This window comes from Arachis ipaensis, chromosome B10 (genome assembly GCF_059453495.1).
Source record: "Arachis ipaensis isolate K30076 ecotype BB chromosome B10, ASM5945349v1, whole genome shotgun sequence".
NCBI lineage: Eukaryota > Viridiplantae > Streptophyta > Magnoliopsida > Fabales > Fabaceae > Arachis > Arachis ipaensis.
The window spans coordinates 55,996,746-56,008,420 of NC_142435.1; the positions used below are offsets into that span (position 1 = coordinate 55,996,746).

Sequence of the window (11,675 nt, forward strand, 5' to 3'; positions counted from 1 at the left end):
ACAACTTTGAACTAAAGCCACAGCTCATCACCCTTGTTCAGAACAATTGTTCATTTGGAGGAAGTGTTCAAGAAGATCCCAATCAACATCTAACCACCTTCCTAAGGATATGTGACACTGTGAAGTCTAATGGTGTTCATCCTGACACCTACAGACTAATTCTATTCCTCTTCTCACTCAAGGACAAGGCATCTAAATGGCTGGAATCCTTCCTGAAAGAGAGCTTAACAACCTAGGAAGATGTGGTAAACAAATTCTTGGCGAGATTCTATCCTCCTCAAAGAATCAACAGGTTGAGAGCTGAGGTTCAATCTTTCAGACAGCAAGATGGTGAGACTCTATATGAAGCATGGGAGAGATTTAAAGACTTGACAAGAAGATGCCCGCCAGATATGTTCAATGAATAGGTGCAGCTGCACATTTTCTATGAAGGTCTTTTTTATGAATCAAAGAAGGCAGTAGACCACTCATCTGGGGGATCTCTGAATAAGAAGAAGACCATTGAAGAAGCCATAGATGTCATTGAGACTGTAGCTGAGAATGACTACTTCTATGCTTCTGAAAGAGGCAACACTAGAGGAGTGATGGAGCTAAACAATGTGGATGCACTACTAGCTCAAAACAAGATGATTACCAAGCAATTGGCTGAGCTCACCAAGAAGATGGAGAGGAATCAAGTAGTAGCAATCACCACTTCAGCAGCAACTCAAGAAGGAGTGAACGAAGAAGCAGAGGGTAGTCAGGAGCAAGCCAACTACATTGGAAATTCACCTAGGCAGAACCATGACCCATACTCCAAAATGTATAATCCTGGCTGGAGGAACCACCCAAACTTTGGATCGGGAAATCAACAAGACCAAGGTCAAGATCAGAGATGCCACAACCCCAACAATAATGCAGCTCACCAACATCCCACACAGAGATCATATCAACACTCACTTAACAACACATCTCAACATCCATACCAAAGCCAAAATGGCCCTTCTCATCCCTCCAATCTCAACTCTCCATCATCGGAAGAAAGACTATCAAGGATTGAGACTCTACTTGAAGGCATATGTAAGGAAATCCAAGATAGTAAGGTGTTCCGAGAGGAAGTGCGATCCAACATGCAGAATCAAGACGCTGCCATCAAGAAACTTGAGACACAAATTGGCTACCTATTTCAGCAAGCTCCCAGCCATGACCTTCACAGTAACATTGAACCAAATCGGAGGGAGGAGTGTCATGCTATCACCCTCAGAAGTGGAAAGGAATTAAAGGAGACTTCCAAGCAACCACAAGAGAAAGATAAAATTGGAAGAAAGGAGGAACACAATGAAGTTCAAGTCCCCACCTCCAATGCACATCCAAAGGGAGAAGAGCTGAGGCCATATATTCCGAAAGCTGCATATCCTCAACGATTAAGGAAGAAAGGGGATGACAGCCAGTTCTCTAGGTTTTTAGAAATTTTCAAGAAACTACAGATTAACATACCCTTTGTGAAGCAATAGAGCAAATGCCGCTCTATGCCAAGTTCTTGAAGGAGTTGATGACCAAGAAGAGAAGCTGGAAGAACAACGATACTGTGATACTAACCAAAGAATGTAGTGCTATCATTCAGCATAAACTGCCCCAGAAATTAAAGGATCCTGGGAGCTTCCAGATTCCCTGTATTATAGGAGAAATAACAGTGCAAAAGGCTCTATGTGATTTAGGAGCCAGCATAAATCTGATGTCTGTAGCTATGATGAGAAAAATGAAGATTGAGGAGGCCAAACCAACAAAAATGGCCTTGCAACTGGCAGACCGATCATTCAAGTTTCCTCACGGCATAGTGGAAGACTTGCTAGTGAAGGTAGGAGACTTTATCTTTCCAGCAGACTTTGTAGTGTTGGACATGAAGGAAGGAGCTAAGGCTTCTATCATCTTGGGTAGACCATTCTTAGCTACTGCCGGAGCTGTCATCGATGTCCAAAAGGGCAAACTTACTCTTAGACTACACAATGAAACAATGATGATCAATGTGTTCAAGGCCATGAACTATCCACAGGAACCATTGGGAGAATGTAAGAGGTTGGACTCACTGGAAGATGTAGTACAAGAGAAATTTGAAGAAGAAGAACTTGAGGAGTTAACAAAAGAGGAGGAATCAGCATCAAGCGAAGAAGCTGCAACAGCTGAGGTTCAGGTTCAGGGCACAATAGAGGAGAAGAATGAAAAGAAAGAAGCACCTAAACTTGAACTGAAGGCACTGCCACCCACTCTCAAGTATGCATATCTAGGGGAAAATGAAAGTTATCCAGTGATCATAAACTCATCTCTCAGCCAAGAACAAGAGGAGGAGCTACTCCAAGTATTAAAAAGGCACAAGGAGGCCATTGGATGGACCCTTGCTGACTTGACGGGAATCAGTTCAGCTATATGCATGCATAAGATACTGTTGGAAGATGATGCCAAACCATCCATTCAACCCCAAAGGAGGCTGAATCCAGTCATGAAGGAAGTGGTACAGAAAGAAGTCATGAAGTTGTGGCAAGGAGGGGTGATCTATCCGATCTCAGACAGCCCTTGGGCCAACCCTGTGCAAGTTGTCCCAAAAAAGGGAGGAATCACTGTAGTCCCCAATGAGAAGAACGAACTTATCCCTACAAGGACTGTCACAGGATAGCGGATGTGCATAGACTACAGAAAACTCAATGAAGCTACACGAAAAGATCATTTCCACCTTCCTTTCATGGATCAAATGCTGGAAAGACTTGCAGGACACGCATATTACTGTTTTCTCGATGGTTATTCAGGATATAACCAAATAGTGGTTGATCCAAGAGACCAAGAGAAAACCTCCTTCACTTGCCTATATGGAGTGTTTGCCTAAAGACGCACGCCATTTGGGCTATGCAATGCGCCTGCAACTTTTCAACGCTGCATGCTCTCCATTTTCTCAGATATGATAGAAAAATTCATCGAAGTCTTTATGGATGAGTTCTCAGTATTCAGAGATTCCTTTCCTGATTGCCTAAATCACCTGGCCCTGGTATTGAAAAGATGTCAAGAGACTAATTTGGTTTTGAACTGGGAGAAATGTCACTTTATGGTGACAGGAGGAATAGTTCTTGGCCATAAGGTTTCTAACCAAGGCATTGAGGTGGACAGAGCTAAAGTGGAACTCATTGAAAAATTACCCCCACCAAGTGATGTTAAGGCAATTAGGAGTTTTCTACGACATGCTGGCTTTTACAGAAGGTTCATTAAAGATTTTTCAAAGAGAGCCAAGCCTTTAAGCAATCTTCTTATATCTGATACACCATTTATCTTTGATGAAAAGTGCATGCTAGCATTCGAAAACTTGAAAAAGAGGCTATCCTCTGCCCCTATCATTTCCCCACCTAATTGGAATTTACCATTTGAACTGATGTGCGATGCATCTGATTTCGCAATTGGGGCAGTGTTAGGACAGAGAAAAGATAACTTGGTCCATGTGATATACTATACCAGCAAAGTCCTCAATGATACTCAAAGAAACTATACCACTATTGAAAAGGAATTGCTAGCAATAGTTTTTGCATTTGACAAGTTTAGATCATACCTCATTGGTGCCATAGTGATTGTCTTCACAGACCACATAGCACTTAAATATTTATTTGCCAAGCAAGAATCAAAACCAAGACTAATAAGATGGATCTTATTGTTGCAGGAATTCAATATTGAAATCAGAGACAAGAAATGAGTGGAGAATAAGGTAGCAGATCACCTATTCAGAATCCCTCATGATAAAGGAGGAACACATGATACAAATGTAAATGAGTTCTTCCCAGATGAACAGTTGATGATGATTCACAGAGCACCCTGGTTTGCAGATATTCCCAATTTTAAGGCAACAGGGGCTTTACCTCCAGAAATCAACAAACATCAAAAAAGAAACCTCATCAACGACGCAAAGTATTTTGTTTGGGATGAACCATATCTCTTCAAGAATTGTGATGAGCGGATATTTTATACACTTTTTAGGGATAATTTCATATAGTTTTGAGTATGTTTTAGTTAGTTTTTAGTTTATTTCCAGTAGTTTTTAGGAAAAATTCATATTTCTGGACTTTACTATGAGTTGTGTGTTTTTCTGTAATTTCAGGTATTTTTCTGGCTGAAATTGAAGGAGCTGAGCAAAAATCTGATTCAGGCTGAAAAAGGACTGCTGATGCTGTTGGATTCTGACCTCCCTGCAGTCAAAGTGGATTTTCTGGAGCTACAGAACTCGAAATGGCGCGCTTCAAATTGCGTTAAAAAGTAGACATCCAGGGCTTTCCAACAATGTATAATAGTCCATACCTTACACAAGAATAGACGACGTAAAATGGCGTTCAACGCCAGTCCTCTGCCCAATTCTGGCGTCCAGCGCCAGAAAAGGATCAAAAACTGGAGTTGAACGCCCAAACTGGCACAAAAACTGGCGTTCAACTCCACAAATGGCCTCTGCACGTGAATTGCTTAAAGTCTCAGCCCCAGCACACACCAAGTGGGCCCCATCACACCAAGTGGGCCCCAGAAGTGGATCTCTGCATCATCCATCATAGTCCACTCATATTTTGTAACCCTAGGCTACTGGTTTAGTATTTAAACAACTTTTAGAGATTTATTTTGTATCTCATGATATTTCAGATCTAAACTTTGTATTCTCTGATGGCATGAGTCTCTAAACCCCATTGTTGGGGGTGAGGAGCTCTGCTGTGTCTCGATGAATTAATGCAAGTATTTCTGTTTTCCATTCAAACACGCTTGTTCCTATCTAAGATGTTCATTCGCGCTTAACTGTGATGGAGGTGATGAGCTGTGACACTCATCACCTTTCTCAAATCATGAACGTGTGCCTGACAACCACCTCCGTTCTATATACGATTGAATGAGTATCTCTTAGATTCCTTAATCAGAATCTCCGTGGTATAAGCTAGAACTGATGGCAGCATTCATGAGAATCCGAAAAGTCTAAACCTTGTCTGTGGTATTCCGAGTAGGATTCAAGGATTGAATGACTGTGACGAGCTTCAGACTCTTGAAGGCTGGGCGTTAGTGACAGACGCAAAAGGATAGTAAATCCTATTCCAACCGGATCGAGAACCAACCGGTGATTAGCCGTGCTGTGACACAGCGCGTGAGCGTAGTTTTCACTAGGAGGACGAAAGGTAGCCATTGACAACGGTGATCCACCAACAAACAGCTTGCCATAGGGGGACGTGCGTGCGTGAACAAGAAGACAGAGGAAAGCAGAGATTCAGAAGACAAAGCATCTCCAAAACTCCAACATATTCTCCATTACTGCACAACAAGTAATTTTTAATTTATGCTCTACTGGTTACTCACAATTCAATTGATAAACATAATTGACTTCCTGACTAAGATTTACAAGATAACCATAGATTGCTTCAAACCAACAATCTCCGTGGGATTCGACCCTTACTCACGTAAGGTATTACTTGGACGACCCAGTGCACTTGCTGGTTAGTGGTACGCGTTGTGAAAAGTGTGATTCGCAATTCGTGCATCAAGTTTTTGGCGCCGTTGCCGGGGATTGTTCGTGTTTGAACAACTGACGGATTATTTTGTTGCTTAGATTAGGAAAAATCTTTTTTTTTTTTTGGTTTAGAGTCTTTTATTATTTATCCCTTGTTAAAATACTTTAAACTTATAGCTCAGTTATTTAGAACGTGGTGTTTATGTTCATGATAATTGGCTATCATATTTTTTTTTTTAAAAAAAACCTTTTTCAAAAATAATTTTTCTATCAAATCCTGTGCCAAACTTTAAGTTTGGTGTTTTCAAAAATAATCTTTCTTAAAATTTTTGAAGGTCCCATAACTCATTTGGCTAGAGCATTAATCTGTGTTCTTGGTAATTGGGTTAGAGTCTTTTATATTCTTTTCAAAACCTTCTTTTTCATAAATAATATTTTCTCGATTAAATTTTGTGCCAAACTTAAAGTTTGGTGTTTTCTTGTTGGTTTCCCTTTGGTTTTCGAAAATTTTGGTTTGGTTTTCTAAAAATTTTAAGTTTGGTGTTCTTTCTTCATGTTCTTGTGTTCTTGTGAGTCTTCAAAGTGTTCTTGAGTTTTCCTTGTGTCTTGATCTTAAAATTTTTAAGTTTGGTGTTCCTTGGTGTTTTCCCTCCAAATTTTTCGAAAACAAGGAGCATTAGATCTAAAAATTTTAAATCTTGTACTATCTTATTGTTTTTCTCTCTCCTCACTAAATTCAAAAATATCTTTTCAAAATATCTCTTCTAACTTCCTAACTTCTTATCTTTTCAAAATTTGTTTCAACTAACTAACTAACTTTTTGTTTGTTTCTTAACTTTTTCAAAACTACCTAACTAACTCTCCCTCTCTCTAATTTTCGAAAATATCTTCCCTCTTTTTCAAAAATTTCTTTTTTTATTAACTAATTAATTTTTTTTATAAACGAAAAAAAAATTTTAATTTCAAAATTCAAATTCTTTTTAGTTATTTTATTTTATTTAAGTGTTTACTTCTTATAAAATAAAATAAATAAAAAGATAAATCAGTCCAAGTTATATCCATACATCCATCATGGACATAAGTGGAAATGAACAGTCCAGGAGGACTCTGGGGTCATATTCTAACCCCTCTACTGCTTCATATGGGAGTAGCATATGCATACCCTCCATTGGAGTTAGTAGCTTTGAGTTGAATCCTCAGCTCATTATCATGGTGCAGCAACGTTGCCAGTATTCCGGTCTTCCACAGGAAGAACCTACAGAGTTTCTGGCACAATTTTTACAAATTGCTGACACAGTACATGATAAGGAAATAGATCAGGATGTCTACAGACTATTACTGTTTCCATTTGCTGTAAAAGATCAAGCTAAGAGGTGGTTAAATAACCAACCTAAGGCCAGCATAAGAACATGGAAACAGCTGACAGAAAAATTCCTGAATCAGTATTTCTCTCCAAAAAGGATGACACAGCTAAGGCTGGACATCCAAGGCTTTAAACAAGGAGATAATGAATCTCTTTATGATGCCTGGGAGAGATACAGAGAGATGCTACGAAAATGCCCCTCTGAAATGTTTTCAGAGTGGGTTCAGTTAGACATCTTCTACTATGGGCTTGCAGAAGGAGCTCAGATGTCTTTAGTTTACTCAGCTGGTGGATCTATCCATATGAGAAAGACAATTGAAGAAGCTCAAGAGCTCATTGATACAGTTGCCAGGAATCAGCATCTGTATATAAGCAGCAACCCTTCCATGAATGAAGAGGTTAAAACAGTAACTGCTGAATTCAGTACTGTAAAACAAGCTGCTGAATTCAATCAGCAATTAGATTTTCTAACAAAGCAGCTAGCTGAATTCAAAGACAGGTTACATGAGACAAGGATAGCTAATATACATATGGACGAACAGTTTAAGCAAACAAAGCAGCAGCTATCAAAGCAAATAGCAGAAGAATGCCAAGCAGTTCAATTAAGAAGTAGGAAAACATTAAATACCCCACCTCAAGGCATCAAAAATTCAAGAAATGAGCGACCCACCAAAGATTCCCCTGAGGACAGTAAGAGCCCAGGGAAAAATAATTCTGGCACTAAAACGCCAGAAAATGGGTGGAAGGCTGGCGCTGAACGCCCAGACCATGCCCAAAACTGACGTTCAGCGCCAGAAACAAGGCAGGATTGGCGTTCAACGCCAGAAATGGGCAAGAATCTGGCGTTGAACGCCCAAAGGGGGCATAATCCAGCGTTGAACGCCCAAAATGGGCACATTTCTGGCGTTCAGGCGCCAGGAACAGATAGTGAGTTGGCGTCTAACGTCACTCCAGCTTCTGACTCTGGTACTCAATTGCCAGTGAGGGATCAGACACACACAAGTGCTGATAACAACCCCTCTAAAAAGGCTTCTTTAACCACTAAGGTTGAGGAATATAAAGCCAAGATACCTTATCCTCAAAAACTCCGGAAAGAGGAGCAGGATAAGCAATTTGCTCGCTTTGCAGATTATCTAAGGACTCTTGAAATAAAGATTCCTTTTGCAGAGGCACTTGAGCAAATACCTTCTTATGCCAAGTTCATAAAAGAGATCTTGAGTCATAAAAAGGAGTGGAGAGAAACAGAAAGAGTTCTCCTCACTGAAGAATGCAGTGCAGTCATTCTGAAAAGCTTTCCTGAAAAGCTTAAAGACCCTGGGAGTTTTCTGATACCATGCATATTGGAAGGTGATTGCACCAAGACAGCCTTATGCGATCTTGGGGCAAGCATCAACCTAATACCTGCATCCACTATCAGGAAGCTTGGCTTAACTGAAGAAGTTAAACCAACCCGGATATGTCTCCAACTTGCTGATGGTTCCACTAAATACCCATCAGGCGTGATTGAGGACATGATTGTCAGAGTTGGGCCATTCGCCTTTCCCACTGACTTTGTTGTGCTGGAAATGGAGGAGCACAAGAGTGCCACTCTCATTCTAGGAAGACCCTTCCTAGCAACTGGACGATCCCTCATTGACGTCCAACAGGGGGAAATAACCCTGAGAGTCAACGATGACGAGTTCAAGTTGAACGCTGTCAAAGCCATGCAGCATCCAGACACATCAACAGACTGCATGAAAGTTGACCTTATTGACTCTTTGGTAGAAGAGATCAACATGGCTGAGAGTCTCGAATCAGAGTTGGAAGACATCTTTAAAGATGTTCAGCCTGATTTGGAGGATTCAGGGGACATGAAAGAGCCTCTGAACTTTCTTCTGAAAGAGGAAAAACCTCCTAAACCAGAGCTCAAGCCACTGCCACCATACTTGAAATATTCTTTTTTAGGAGAAGGTGACACCTTTCCAGTGATCATAAGCTCTGCTTTAAATTCACAGGAAGAGGAAGCACTTATTCAAGTGCTAAGGACACACAAGACAGCTCTTGGGTGGTCCATAGGTGACCTTAAGGGCATAAGCCCAGCTAGATGCATGCACAAAATCCTACTGGAGGATAATGCTAAACCAGTGGTTCAACCACAGAGGCGGCTAAATCTAGCCATGAAGGAAGTGGTGCAGAAAGAGGTCACCAAATTACTAGAGGCTGGGATTATTTATCCCATTTCTGATAGCCCCTGGGTGAGCCCTGTTCAAGTCGTCCCAAAAAAGGGAGGCATGACAGTGATTCATAATGAAAAAAATGAACTGGTTCCTACAAGAACAGTTACAGGGTGGCGCATGTGTATTGACTACAGAAGGCTCAATACAGCCACCAGAAAGGATCATTTTCCTTTACCATTCATAAACCAGATGCTAGAGAGACTAGCAGGTCATGATTATTACTGCTTTTTGGATGGCTACTCAGGCTATAACCAGATTGCAGTAGACCCCCAGGATCAAGAGAAAACAGCATTCACATGTCCATCCGGAGTGTTTGCTTATAGAAGGATGCCCTTTGGGCTATGCAATGCACCTGCAACTTTCCAGAGATGCATGCTTTCTATTTTCTCTGATATGGTGGAAAAATTTCTGGAAGTCTTCATGGATGACTTCTCAGTATATGGAGACTCATTCAGCTCCTGTCTTGATCACCTGAAACTTGTTCTGAAAAGATGCCAAGAAACCAACCTAGTTTTAAACTGGGAAAAGTGTCACTTCATGGTGACTGAAGGAATTCTTCTTGGGCATAAAATCTCAAACAAGGGAATAGAGGTGGATCAAGCAAAAATAGAGGTAATTGAAAAATTACCACCACCTGCCAATGTTAAGGCAATCAGAAGCTTTCTGGGGCATGCAGGATTCTATAGGAGGTTTATAAAGGATTTTTCAAAAATCGCAAAACCTCTAAGCAATCTGCTAGCTGCTGACACGCCATTTGTGTTTGACACAGCATGCCTGCAGGCGTTTGAAACGCTGAAAGCTAAGCTGGTCACAGCACCAGTCATTTCTGCACCAGACTGGACATTGCCATTTGAGTTAATGTGTGATGCCAGTGATCATGCCATTGGTGCAGTATTGGGACAGAGGCATGACAAGCTTCTGCATGTCATTTATTATGCCAGTCGCGTTCTAAATGATGCCCAGAAAAGTTACACAACCACAGAAAAAGAACTACTTGCAGTGGTTTACGCCATTGACAGGTTCAGATCATACTTAGTAGGATCAAAAGTGGTTGTGTATACTGACCATGCTGCTCTTAAATATCTACTCACAAAGCAGGATTCAAAACCCAGGCTCATCAGATGGGTATTGCTTCTACAAGAGTTTGATATAGAAATAAGAGACAGAAAAGGGACAGAGAACCAAGTGGCTGATCATCTGTCCCGGATAGAGCCAGTGAAAGGGACGTCCCTCCCCTTTCTTGAGATCTCTGAGACGTTCCCTGATGAGCATCTATTTGCCATTCAGGAAGCACCATGGTTTGCCGATATTGCAAACTATAAAGCTGCAAGGTTCATACCCAAGGAGTACAATAGAATACAAAAGAAGAAATTAGTTACTGATGCAAAGTACTACTTGTGGGATGAACCCTATCTCTTTAAGAGATGTGCAGACGAAATTATCCGTAGGTGTGTCCCCAGAGAGGAAGCACAGAGAATCCTATGGCATTGCCACGGATCTCAATATGGAGGCCATTTCGGAGGTGAACGAACAGCCACCAAGGTCCTCCAATGTGGCTTCTATTGGCCCACACTCTATAAAGATTCCCGAGAGTTTGTACGTAATTGTGACAGTTGCCAAAGAGCTGGTAACCTGCCTCATGGTTACGCCATGCCTCAACAAGGGATCTTGGAAATAGAGTTGTTTGATGTATGGAGAATTGACTTCATGGGACCTTTCCCACCATCATACTCAAACACTTATATTCTGGTGGCAGTGGATTATGTATCAAAATGGGTTGAGGCTATTGCCACACCCAACAATGATACTAAAATAGTGTTGAAGTTCCTCCAGAAACATATTTTTAGCAGGTTTGGTGTCCCTAGAGTACTAATCAGTGATGGGGGCACTCACTTCTGCAATAAACAGCTTTACTCTGCCATGGTTCGGTATGGCATTCGCCACAAGGTGGCCACTCCATATCATCCACAAACCAATGGGCAAGCTGAAGTTTCTAATAGAGAATTAAAGAGAATCCTGGAACGGACAGTAAATACCCGTAGAAAGGATTGGGCACGGAGCTTGGATGATGCTCTGTGGGCCTACAGAACAGCATTCAAGACCCCTATAGGGACCTCTCCATACCAACTGGTGTATGGTAAGGCATGTCACCTGCCCGTGGAACTGGAACATAAGGCCTACTGGGCAACCAGATTCCTAAACTTAGATGCCAAATTAGCAGGAGAAAAACGATTGCTCTAGCTAAATGAGCTAAAGGAATTCAGATTCACAGCTTTCGAAAATGCCAAGATTTATAAAGAAAAATAAAAAAAATAGCATGACAGAAAGCTGTCATCTAGAATCTTTGAACCAGGACAGAAGGTCCTGTTGTTTAACTCTAGACTCAGGCTATTCCCCGGGAAACTGAAATCCCGGTGGAGGGGACCATACGTGATTACAAGTGTGTCACCATATGGTTACGTGGAGCTTCAAGATATTGATTCTGATAAGAAGTTCATTGTCAATGGACAAAGAATCAAGCATTATCTTGAAGGCAACATTGAGCAAGAATGCTCAAGGCTGAAGCTAGATTAAAAGCTCAGCAAGGTCCAGCTAAAGACAATAAAGA

At 41.2% G+C, this 11,675-nt stretch overlaps 1 non-coding gene across 1 annotated transcript; it reads right to left on the reverse strand.

Moving 5' to 3' along the window:
- Positions 1-290: 290 nt before the first annotated feature.
- LOC148580130 (small nucleolar RNA R71) lies at positions 291-397 on the reverse strand. The gene has a single exon (XR_015898899.1). It is a non-coding gene; the product is annotated as a small nucleolar RNA R71 (small nucleolar RNA).
- Positions 398-11,675: the final 11,278 nt, after the last annotated feature.